General features: G+C 49.3%; 1 pseudogene; it reads left to right on the top strand.

Moving 5' to 3' along the window:
* Nucleotides 1-13271, top strand: part of LOC147095533 (uncharacterized) — an 88992-nt pseudogene that overhangs the window by 69848 nt on the left and 5873 nt on the right.

Genomic DNA, 13271 nt, shown 5'->3' with positions numbered 1-13271 from the left:
GGAGGCTGAGATCCACCATACTTAAGGGTAACGCTCTCATGCTGACACTGGAAGTCCAAGCCTAATATTAAGTTCACACACAACTGAGGTAATATGAGGAGTATAAAGTCCTTATACTCCGTATCCTTAACGGTCAATGTGACTTTACAATATCCAGTTACCTCCAAAGTAAGGGATTTGGACGCCATCACAATTTCACTTCGAGTAGGATACACCTTCAATGAACAGGAGTTAACAAGGTTGTGGTGTATAAAACTTTCAGTACTGCCACAGTCTATCAAACACCCAGTAGGACAACCATTAATCTTAATGTCCATCATAGATTTTGACAAGGAACACGGTATGGTGTGGTCAACTGTAGCCGAGGCTAGAGTAAAACGATAGGCGGCAGCAGAGAAGACATCGGGTACAGGATTACCCTTACACACTTTACTAAAATGTCCCCGTTTCTTACATTTAAAACAGGTAGCCTCTCTGGCTGGGCAACTTTGCCTGGGGTGTTTAGATTGGCCACAAAAATAACACTTAGACCCATGGGGCACAGCCGCAACAATAGGATTAAGTGGGGGCTCCATTGGTGTTATGGATGCCTCCATACTCGGAACACACGAGGCTGAGAGAGATGCATGGGCTGATGCATACACTTCTGAATTCTTCTGGGCTACATCTAACGATCGAGCAGCAGCGACAACCGTTTTTAAAACTAACGAGTCGTTCTCGAGGAGTCTCTGTCTAATATAATTAGATCGGAGGCCAGATATGAAAGAATCGCGGATGGCTTCTTCCTGATACACTATGGCAGAGACAGCCTTGTAGTTGCAACCCTTAGCCAAAGCCTTAAGGTCCTGCAGGAAATCGTCCAGAGATTCCTTGGGTAATTGCCTGCGAGCAGACAGGAGATACCTGGTGTATACTTCGTTAACCGACTTAAGGTACTGGGCTTTAAGAGCTGCGAGGGCCTCTTCATATATTATAGAGTAAGTTTGATGACTTACCAAGTTGGTTAGAAGACCCAACTTGTTAACCGTCAGATCGGTCGATGATGCGATGAAGTGTTCAAAACATCGGAGTCAATGCGTAAATTTCTTCGACGCATCTGCCAAATGGGGATCGATATCCAGACGCTCTGGTTTCAAAAATCGATCCATCTTCCAAAAGTTGTTATTTAATAAAATTGATGTGCCAAATAACTGCCCGAATCCGTGAAGTTAAAGCTTAAGGCAGAAGCCTTTTATTAAATAAGAATCATGGCAGAGTTAACAGAGTACATCATCGACCGAGCCCTTGGTAGAACATACCAGAAGAGGGGTGGGGCCAGGGAGGAGCATTAGTGGTTCCCCCCGGTGGAACATTCCAGACATTACAGTACAAGTACAAATATCAGAACACAGTTATTTCATCACAGGTACTAGCCCTCAGACCTTGGTAAGAAGGACTTTAATGAGGTCATTGGGCTGAGATCACCTTAGTCTTATTCTGACACAATGCTTGGGTTGTCTAGATCTGTCCGATTTTCTTATTATTATTATTGAACTGTGTAGCGATTGTTTATCAATGTTTGCTAGGCCACATCAGAGGGCAGATAAGAGTCAACCATATTGTGTAGGACTGGAGTCACATGTAGGCCAGACCAGGTAAGGATGGCAGGTTCCTGTCGTGTATTGATTGCGAGTTTGACACCAGTCAATACGGTAATGTAATGTGCAGTGCATTATGGGAGTTACCCGGGAAAGCAGCAGTCAGCCATTTTACCAATAAAGAGAACATTGTAGTTGGAAGCCTGTCTGCCTGGTTCTATGCTTTAATGCGTTCATACAACAGTTCCCTTCCATGAAGGACACTATTCTGTTTTTACAACAATCTGAAAGTTTTCATTATTACCAGATTTTTTAAAATCAGTTTCACAAGTTTTCGTGGTTGGATTTGAACTCACGATCCTCTGGGTTGTTACTCCAGCTCTATAGGCTGCCATACCTGTAAACTTATCTATTGAAATGTCTTTTAATGCCTTAATTAAAGTTTTTACTTGAAGGCCTCAGCCTGTCCCAGAGGCCTGGGCTTGGATTTGATAGTTTTGCCCAGTGCTGGGACTGAAAGCTGAATTTGGGTTGTGCAGTCCAAGCAAGTGCAGTGTATCTAATTTCCCAGGAGAAATCAGTACCCTTCAGTCGGCTACACTGAGGGAATATTTTCCTTAGCTTCTAGCACTTTCTGCTCAGTGGGTTTTCTTCTACAACACTGGCATCTACCCGACAAAAAGGAAAATTGTCCAGGTATGCCAGGGAAGATGGAGAGGGGGTGGAGTAAAGAAAGTAGCCACAGTGCCTGCTCCTGCTCACTATCCAGTGCCCCTGCTGGAAAGAGAGAGTGTGGGGCAGTCAAGTGAGGACAACATGGGGCTTGGATCTGATGCCGCCACAGTGGAATAGCAGACAGACACTCACTGTGGAACAGCCTCTAACTGAGGAGTCAGCACCTTCAGCAAAGGAGGAGAGGGAGTTGGAGGAAATCATGATTTATTTTACTGTTTTACAGAAGGATTGCATCATACTACACCAGAGAATACAGAGGATAGACTCCACAGATAGGTCCTGAGCATCACCCAAAGAACAACTCCACGGTGTCACCCGTGGGAAGACATTCAGTCCCTTCGCAGCATTGCTCGACACAGAGAGGGTTGGACAGTAAAACCATCTTCTGGAAATCGACCTGGTCAGGGGAGCTTTGACATATCACCAGAACTGAAACTGGTCAGTGGTGTGGCGACTTCCATCAGATACAACTTTTCCGGAGGTTCGGCTGTGGGAGATCGGTCAGCCCAGCGGGTGGAGGGAGCTGTAACGGGTGAGACTGGGAAGAAGTGTGAGGAGAACTTCGGGTGTGAGAGAGCTTCGGGTTTGAGGAGAGCTTCGGGTGTGAGGAGAGCTTCGGGTGTGAGAGAGCTTCGGGTGTGAGAGAGCTTCGGATGTGAGAGAGCTTTGAGTGCGAGGAGGGCTTTGAGTGCGAGGAGGGCTTTGAGTGCGAGGAGGGCTTTGAGTGCGAGGAGGGCTTTGAGTGTGACACATTCTTACAGGTGAGAGGCTGTTCAAGTGAGGTGTGTGAGGAGGGTTTCACAGGGTCATAAGACCTCTTAATACACAAGGTGCACTTGTTCTACCACCTGTAATACACGGGCAGCCAGATGGGAGAGAAACCATTCAAGTGTGAGGTGTGTGACAGGACCTTCGCACAGTCATCCACACTCGTGAATCACCGGCGCATCCACACGGGAGAGAAGCCGTTCAAGTGTGAGGTGTGTGACAAGGGCTTTGCACAATTATCGGGCCTGGTGAATCACCGGCGCATTCACACCGGCGAGAAACCATTCAAGTGTGAGGTGTGCGACAAATCATTCTCGCAGTCATCGTACCTCCGAGTACACCAGCGCATTCACACAGGTGAAAAACCGTTCAAGTGCGAGGTGTGTAACAAAGCTTTCACCCAGTCGTCGTATCTGCTGATCCACCAGAGGATCCACACAGGGGAGAAACCGTTCCGGTGCAATGTTTGTAACAAAGCCTTCATCCAGTCATCGTATCTCCTGAAACACCAGACCATCCACTGGTGAGAAACCCTTCAGGTGTGAGGTGTGCGACAAAGGCTTCACACAATCAGCGTACGTCCTGGTGCACCAGCGCACTCACACTGACGAGAAACCCTTCCGGTGTGAGTTTTGTAACAAAGCCTTCCCGCAGTTGTCTGACCTCCTGGAACACCAACGAACCCACACAGGAGACAAACCCTTCCAGTGTGACCTGTGCCAGGACTGTTTCACCTACTCCTCCTCTCTGGCCATACACCAACGTCTCCACACCGGATAGAAACCCTCCCAGAGTGACCTGTGCCAGGACTGTTTCACCTACTCCTCCTCTCTGGCCATACACCAACGTCTCCACACCGGATAGAAACCCTCCCAGAGTGACCTGTGCCAGGACTGTTTCACCTACTCCTCCTCTCTGGCCATACACCAACGTCTCCACATCGGCTTGGAGCCAGGTCACCTGCTTCAGTTGCCGTAAGAGCTGTCCATGTTGCTTACCCTCCAGTGCTCGCACAGGGGAGCTGCCGTTCCAATTCAACAGTTTCTGTCCCAGGAATGTCTCCATCCTCTCCCACCATCAGTCCAACAGTTTCAAGAAGACTGATTTGACCAGATCGCCAAACAGCAGCTCAAGAAGCCATCGATATGCAAAGATGCTCCTGTAGAAGCTCGGCATTCTTTCAGTGCAATGTCAGGTACAAGACACTCACTGACTCTCCCTCTGGGCAAGAAGACAATCAGATGCTCGCTAGTTAGAACGGCTTCAGCTTCTGAGCCACCAGGACACCGGGGAGAGGCCATTCCTGGGGCAGTAGTGGAGGTACTTCAGTTAGCCTTAGCACCTCTGGTCTATGGAGCGGGAGAATCAGCCAGGGATCCCGCTCCGCATCACTGCCCAGTGACAGTCTCCATAATCTCGCAACACTCGCTGTCTGGGTCTACACACGCGGAATGGTCACTTCAGCAGAGCAGTAGAGGCCAACAGTGCCCATAGTCTGTACTCCACGTCAGCACCTTCAGGAGCGGAGGGAACGTTAGAGGGGAAAGAGGGTGCCTGCCCTTCAACAACAACTCACATTTATACGCGCCTTTAACATAATAAAACATCCCAAGACTCATCACACAGATGTAAGCAGACAAAAATGGACACTGAGACAAAGAAGGAGATATTAGGAGGGGTTACCAAAAGCTTGGTCAAAGAAGTGGGATTTAAGAAGGATCTTAATTGAGGATGGAGAGGTAGAGAGGCGGAGAGATTAGGAAGGGTGAAGGGAGGGAGGGAATGTACAAAAGGCCAGAATTGGAGGTGCGCAGAGATCTTGGAGGGTGATAGGGTTAGAGGTTACAGAAATAGGGAGGGGGCGAGGCCATGAAGCGATTTGAACACGATGAGAATTTTAAATTGGAGGCATTGGGGAACCGGAAACTAGTGTAGGTCAGCGAGCTACAGGAGTGATAGGTGTGCGAGTTAGGATAGGGGCCACAGAGTTTCAGCTGACCTGAAGTTTATGGAGGGTGGGAAATGGGAAGCTGGCCAGGAGGGTAGTGGAATAGTCAAGTCGAGTCTAAAGATAACAACAACATGGAAGAGGATTTCAACAGCAGATGGGCTGAGGCAGTGGCAGGGATGGGCGATGTTACGGAGGTGGAAGTAGACGGTCTTTATCATTTAACCCTTTTAGCCCCGGTATCATTTTGGTCAATCTGAGCTGCACCCCCAAGTCCAATATATCCTTCCTGAGGTGCGGTGCCCAGTACTGAACACAGTGCTCCAGATGTGGACTAACCAGAGCTTTGTACAGTTGTAACATAACTTCCATAAGGAGACAGTTGGTTGTGGAGAAGAGAAGCCAGGGGTTATATTTGCTCTCTAGGATGGTCCTGGAGTAGTGAGCAGCTTTGGCAGAGGAGAGCAGGGTCCGATAGTGCTTGATGTGGCCCAGACAGATCTGGCGATGGATGGTTCAACCAATTTTGCGTCAGATATGCTCAAGTCTTTGCCCCTTGGACTTGAAGATGGGAGCATGCCAGGGGGGATTGACCAGGAAGGAAATAGTAAACAAGGAGACAAGGGTATAGAAGGTGAACATGAGGGAGTGGTTAAATCAGATTGACAGTTGCAGAGGTATTGTGGTGAACGGAGGGTCAAAGGCCGGAGAGTTGGGATTTAGGAAGTTCCATAGAAGTCACCTGGGGGGGGGCGGTGGGGAAGTGTGTCTTCCAGGAATGGAAACTGATTGGTCCATGGGACCCATGTGACCATTGTAACCATTGGTGGGTTTTTATGACGGATACAAACTCCATCCTGTGCCATTAAAGTTGTGTCGTTTTTGAACATTGGAATTTGGAGCCAGACCAAAGCACTGGGATTTTAAATAGAGCTTTATTCTGAGAGAGCTTCCCCTGATGTGAGGGTTTGTGCGTCAATAAACTGAGCCAGCTCTCAGGGGTGGGCACGGGGTAGAATCAGACCCTGCTTTAGTTGGTGGTGTGGATTATAGACAGGTCCCCATCAGGTGTGTGACTAATACCATGGGCAATGTTTGTCCGTTTAACCATTATCAGCATCAACACCCTGACCTGCAATAGGTGCCTGGGTCAGAGGGACAATGTCCCCCAAAGAAAATGCCTGTAACCTCCATGACAGTGTAGTTTATATCTGGGGGTGGGGCGGGGGGTGCGGTGCGTGGGAAGCCCGACACTCCTGAGTCTGGGGGGTGAGTAAGCACTACTCTCCTGAATTTGAGTGGGGGGGGCGCGGGTGGGCCTACAGATCCGAGTTCCCTCAACCCGTCGTCCATCGATGTAATAATAGTGAGGGATGTTCGCCATACGCTCTTCCATCCAGTTAGTGTGCTGGGAAAAGTCTCCAGTCATTTTCAAATGCTTTGTTATTGAAAGTTTTGGTGTAAGCAGAATATTGTGTTGCTGTTTGTCTGCTGATTTATCAATCTTCTGTATAAATTTACACCTCGCAATAAATTTAGTTTTTTTGTTTAACCCAAACTACCTGGTCTGTCATCATGGTGTGTTCCCAGCCACTGAAACACTCCGCAAGAGTGCGGTACACAATGGCTCAGTAATTCCTGTCACAACGCATGAGTACGGACGGGGTACTCACGCATGTGACCGGAGGAATTGCCGGTTTTCAGCATGCACAACGCATGCGCTGAAAACCGGCATTTCCTGTCCTCTGACCCAAGGGGTTAAGAGGCAGAACGCGTGCGACTGCACAGGCAGTGCGTGCGCAGTGAAATTCCTTTTTTTTTCCAGAGTTGCCCGAGTGTAAAGGCCTCCGGTTTTTACGCGTGGAAAAACCGGACGTAAGTACTTAGTTTTACAGGTAAGTGGGCTTTTAGCACAATGTAGAATTTTTTTCCCACAGGTTTATTATTTTTAAAGAATTTACAGTAAGGTAAGTTTAGTTTTAGACCCTATTTTTAAAAAAATTATTTTTTTCAAAAAATTGATTGATTGTTAAAAACATTTTTTTAAACTTATTTATAGTTAAATATAATCAGTGGGATGTTTTTTAAAATTTTATTTAAAGTTTAAGTAGTGTTTTGGCAGCCCATACTTTTCATGAGTTTGACAGTTCTTACTCTCAAACTCATGAATGAGTTTCCCCTCCCCTGATTGTCTGCACAGTGCTCACCTGATCCCAGCCGGCACATCGCACTAACTACGTCGCTGGATCAGGTAAGCACATCGCGCCGACCTCTGAACCGGGCCAGTGACAGGAAATGCAAGCAGGCCCGGGCTTCAGATGAGTGCACATCGGGGGCTTGCACGCGCGGCAGGCTCCCGATCCTAATTTCAGGACCACTGAAACACTCCGCAAGAGTGCTGTACACAATAAAATGGTCAATGACACTGCGAGCTGGTCTACTTTCTCCATCAATAGGTTTATAAATTCCAATTCACAGGAAGTATGACGCTCCTCTTTGAAGCTGTATTATTCCACGCACATGAATTCAGGTTGTTGGCAGGACTGCACTAAGAATTATTGAGGCTCTGGGCTCCCCGGACAACTCACCCGCTAGCCATTGAAACACAAACCTGTGCAGTAAAATGCATGAAGAAATTGTCCTGTAGAATGTTTACACACTGCATTGATCATAAAGCCAATCATGCTTAAATAAAACTGCTATATTTTGTCACACACAATTTTTTTTTAAAGCTGTGTTGGCTTTAGTAAAACTGGTTACCAAACATGCAACAATCAAAAACGCACAGGCTGTGGCCCAGAGTTTGCGCTGGTATAATCAGCGCAATCTGGCTGAAATCGGCCGAACCAGCGCAAAGGATCAGGGAAATTTTAAACGGAAGTTACATCGAGCGTAAATCGAGTTTCCGCGATCTTTAACGCTGGTTTAAAATCCATGGCGCTGGAAGCTGGCCCCGCCCACAAAACTGGCCATGCCCCCAGATGGAAGTAATGAGCATGGCACGTTTCCGCCGATTGTGCCTGTTCGAGGAGGGTCTACAAATTACGCTTGGTTTTTGGAGCGTACAGGCACCAAGAGGCACTCATAGTTGTGACTCCAGCCTACCTGCAGTGAGCAGCAATCATTTCAGAAAGCTGCAAGCCTACAGATAATAGTTTATTTAAATTGAGTCAAATAAATCAGAGAAATAGTGAAAACTAGTTTAATATAGACATATTTACATTAGTACCTCATTCTATTGCTAGGAGTTCCCACTTTGTTTATTTTTTAAATTTATAATCAAGAGTTTAAAATGGCACACTTTCTCGCTATCCCTCTCACCTTTTTAATGCTGCAGGAGGAGGAGCGAGAAGCAGGAGAGGAGCAGGAGAGAGAGGAGGAGAGAGAGAGGAGGAGGAGAGAGAGAGAGGAGGAGGAGAGAGGAGGAGGAGAGAGAGGAGGAGAGAGAGGAGAGAAGGTGGAGAGGAGCAGGAGAGAGCGAGGACGAGGAGGAGGAGAGAAGTAGGAGAGGAGGTGGAGAGCAGGAGAGAGGAGGGGAGGAGGTGGAGAACAGGAGAGAGGAGGAGCAGGAGAGATAGGAGGAGGAGAGAAGTAGCAGAGGTTGAGGAGCAGGAGAGAGAGGAGGAGAAGAGGCAGAGAGGAGCAGGAGAGAGGAGGAGAGGCGGTGGAGAGAAGTAGGAGAAGAAGTGGAGAGGAGCAGGAGAGAGAGGAGGAGGAGAGAGAGGAGGAGAGGAGCAGGAGAGAGAGAGAAGAGGAGAGGAGATAGGAGGAGGAGGAGAGGAGGCAGAGAGAGGAGGAGAGAAGTAGGAGAGGAGGTGGAGAGGAGCAGGAGAGAGAGGAGGAGAGGAGGCAGAGAGGAGGTGGAGAGAAGTAGGAGAGGAGCAGGAGAGAGGAGGAGGAGGAGGAGAGAGAGAGAGAGGAGGAGGAGGAGAGAGAGGAGGAGGAGAGATGGCTGTGGAGGCACGAAGCCCATAGACTCGAGGCACAATGAGTGCACAGGCGGAGAGTTCACCCTACTCGCAGTTACTCCACCCGAGTGTACAGGCCTTGCTTGAGTTACGAGGAGATGTCGCAGGAGCTGGTTCTGTGTTTCACCAAGGCAGCAATCGGCTGGCTCTGCAATTTACTGAGGGAGGGTCTGAGCCTTCGATCGACAGCCATCACTGTAGAGGCGAAGGTCAGAACAGCTTGAAATTTCCATGGAGTGACTCGTTCCAGGCATGACGGGGGACCTGATCCTGGATCAACCCGTGATCAATTCTGGCAGGTGACAAGACACCCTGTTCCACAGGGTAAATGACTTTATTAAATTTGATGTAACACTCGAGGAGCAGTGGCCATGGTCACTTGAGTTTTATGGAATAGCTCCTTCCCAGCGGTGCTGGGAGCGATCAATGGCACTCACGTGGCATTGAAGGTCACCCATGAAGACTCAAATGTAGCTACCTGAACAGGAAGCGATTCCACTCCCTAATGTTCAGGTAGTGGGCAATGCCTGTCTGAGAATACTACATGTGAATACCACACATGATGTGTTTATAGTGAGAACCTCAGACAAAGCCCACATATTCAAGAAAGGTGAGCAGCCTCATGGTTGGCTGGTTGGGAGCAAGGCCTACCCCCAGCTGTCGTGGCTCATGGCACCATTTCGAGCACCACACACTGGGGTGGAGGTGAAATTTAATTAGGCCCATGTCTCCACCAGGCAGCTCCTGGAGAGAAGCCATTGAGGAGTTGAAGACCCACTTCAGGTGCTGGTCACACCTGGGGGCGAACCGCAGGATTCCCCAGAGAGAGAGTGATCAGGATCATCCTAGTGTGCTGCACCCTGCACCATAGCCCTCTCCAGCAAGGTTTGTACTGGGATATCCCAGGAGAGGGGCCGGGCGAGGTGAATGGACCGGGACACCCCGGGAGAGAGTCCGGGCGAGGTGAATGGACCGGGACACCCCGGGAGAGAGGCCGGGCGAGGTGAATGCACCCGGGACAGACCGGGAGAGAGGCCGGGCGAGGTGAATGGACCCGGGACAGTCCGGGAGAGGGGCCGGGCCAGGTGAATGGACCGGGACAGTCCGGGAGAGGGGCCGGGCGAGGTGAATGGACCCGGGACAGTCCGGGAGAGGGGCCGGGCCAGGTGAATGGACCGGGACAGTCCGGGAGAGGGGCCGACCAGGTGAATGGACCCGGGACAGTCCGGGAGAGAGGCCGGGCGAGGTGAATGGACCCGGGACAGTCCGGGAGAGGGGCCGGGCCAGGTGAATGGACCGGGACAGTCCGGGAGAGGGGCCGACCAGGTGAATGGACCCGGGACAGTCCGGGAGAGGGGCCAGGCCAGGTAAATGGACCGGGACAGTCCGGGAGAGGGGCCAGGCGAGATGAATGGAGCCGGGACAGTCCGGGAGAGAGGCCGGGCCAGATGAATGGAGCCAGGACAGTCCGGGAGAGAGGCCGGGCGAGGTGAATGGACCCGGGACAGTCCGGGAGAGGAGCTGGGCCAGGTGAATGGACCCGGGACAGTCCGGGAGAGAGGCCGGGCGAGGTGAATGGATCTGGGAGACGGGCCGGGCAGGTGCCTCTCGCTGCTGTGCACGTGCTGACCCACCACAGCACATCGTTTCTGCCGTGGGAACTGAGACACCAGCTGCAAGTAGTGAGCTTTTATTCAGGTGGGACAGTGACAAGTTTAAATACCCACCTGAACTGGGTCAAAGTCAGCTCTGATTCCCTGGACAGTTTCCCGAGCCCCGGGAAACCCCTGCTGCTCATTAAAATCTGGAGCCAAGTTAAAAGCAATTAAAAAATACCTCATTAACATATTCTAAGGCGTTAAGTGCACCAATAAGCACCTGCCTGCATCCAATTTGGAAATCCCTGAATTCGGCGAGTAGTTTCTCGCCGGCATCCCAGCGCGCCTCCATTAAACTCGGAATTGGAGCCGGGTTGCCTCTCACTCTTAAGAAAATCATTCTTAAGCCCCACCCGCTACCAACCCACCCGTTCTTGCGGGGTTAAAATGCCCCTCAATGTGTGGCTGGGCCAGGAGACAGTCAATGGGAGAGTGAATCGGGCCCCACCTGGCCAGCATTTACCCTGCTGCAGCTTTAAGGGTTTCGCAGTGGCTGGTTCTGATCATTAAAAGTGTTCACTGTGGGAAGAGGAAGCCCTGCTCCCACCTCTGGGATTGGCTGAGCAGTCAATGACATGTTCAGTGTGGGTGGTCTTTCAATATATTGCAGCCCCTGATTGGCTGAGAGAGACGTCAGTCAGGGAGCCCACCCTCTCTGCCCATTCTCTCCTCCTCTTCCGCAGCTGGTTCATTTCCTGCTAGTGTCTGAAAACCAAGTGAGGAGACGGTGAGTGAGAAGGAGCAGGGTTTGTGCAGAGTGCATCCCATAATATCCACACTGATGTTCAGCTCTGAATATCCAGTCAGTGAGGGAGCAGGGTTTGTGCAGAGTGTATCCCATAATATCCACACTGATGTTCAGCTCTGAATATCCAGTCAGTGAGGGAGCAGGGTTTGTTCAGAGTGCATCCCATAATACCCACACTGATGTTCAGCTCTGAATATCCAGTCAGTGAGGGAGCAGGGTTTGTGCAGAGTGCATCCCATAATATCCGCACTGATGTTCAGCTCTGAATATCCAGTCAGTGAGGGAGCAGGTATTTGTGTAGAGTGCATCCCATAATATCCACACTGATGTTCAGGAGAGTCTAAATATCCTTCCGCCCTACACAGACTTGAGCTCATCCTAAACTCTGCTGTCCGTATCTTGACTCGCACCAAGTCCCACTGGCTCCAGATCTGCCAACGCCTCAATTTTAAAATTCTCATCCTTGTTTTCAAATCCCTCCACGGCCTCGCACGTCCCAATCTGTGCAACCATCCGAGATCTCTGCGCTTTTCCAATTCCAAATCCCCGATTTTAATCGCTCCACCATTGGCAGCCGAGCCTTCAGCTGCCTGGGTCCTAAGCGCTGGAATTCCCTCCCTAAACCTGTCCGCCTCTCTACCTCACTCTCCTTTAAGGTGCCCCTTAAAACCTCTCCACAACCAATCTTTTGTTTATCTGTCCTAATATCTCCTTGTGGCTCGGTGTCAAATTTTGCTTGATAATGCTCCTGTGAAACACCTTGGGACATTTTATGATGTTAAAGGTGCTCGATCAATGCAAGTTGTTGTTGTGGGGATATATGACCGTTACAGCAATATCAAGGAGCATAGAATCATACAGCACAGACGGAGGCCATTCAGCCGATTGTTCCTGTGCCGTCTCTTTGAACGAGCTATCCAATTAGTCCCACTCCCTTTGTTCCCCATAGAGCTGCAAATTTCTTCTTTTCAAGTATTTATCCAATTCCTTTTGAAAGTTTCTATTGAATCTGCTTCCACTGCCCTTTTCAGGCAGTGCATTCCAGATCACAACAACTCGCTGCATAAAAATAATTTCTCCCTTCTGGTTATGTTGCCAATGACCTTTCTGTGTCCTCTGGTTACCGACCATCCTGCCAGTGGAAACAGTTTCTCCCTATCTACTCTATAAAAAAAAAACCCTCATGATTTTGAACACCTCTATTAAATCTGCCCTTAACCTTCTCTGCTCTAAAGAGAACAACCCCAGTTTCCCCAGTCTCTCCACATGACCGAAGTCCCTCATCCCTCGTACCATTCTAGTAACTCTCTGCACCCTCTTCAAGACTTTGACATCTTCCTAAAGTCTGGTGCCCAGAATTGGCCGCAATGCTCCAGCTGGGACCTAACCAGTGTTTTATAAAGGTTTGGCATAACTTTGATGCTTTTGTACCCGATGCCTCTGTTTATAAAACCAAGGATCTTGTATGCTTTTTTAAACAGCCTGATCAACTTGTCCTGCCACCTGCAAATATTTATGTAAATAAACCCCCAGGTCTCTCTGTTCCTGCACCCCCTTTAAAATTGTCCCATTTAGTTCATACTGGCTCTCATTCTCCCTACCAAAATGCATCACTTCACAATTCTCTGCATTAATATTCAACTGCCATGTGTCTGCCCATTTCACCAGTCTGTCTATGTCCTCCTGAAGTCTGTTACAATTCTCCTCACGGTTTACTACTTTTGCAAACTTTGAAATTATGACCTGCATACCCACCTTCAGGTCATTAATATATATCAAAAATAGCAGTGATCCTAATACCGACCCCTGGGGGACACCACTCGATACTTCCCTCCAGTGTGACAAACAACCGTTCACCACTACTCTCTG

Source organism: Somniosus microcephalus, unplaced genomic scaffold (assembly GCF_052327205.1).
Source record: "Somniosus microcephalus isolate GS21.2 unplaced genomic scaffold, FLI_Smic_1.0 unresolved_chr1, whole genome shotgun sequence".
NCBI lineage: Eukaryota > Metazoa > Chordata > Chondrichthyes > Squaliformes > Somniosidae > Somniosus > Somniosus microcephalus.
Note: the sequence above shows the minus strand (reverse complement) of the source record. Positions and strands in the feature narration are given on the sequence as shown.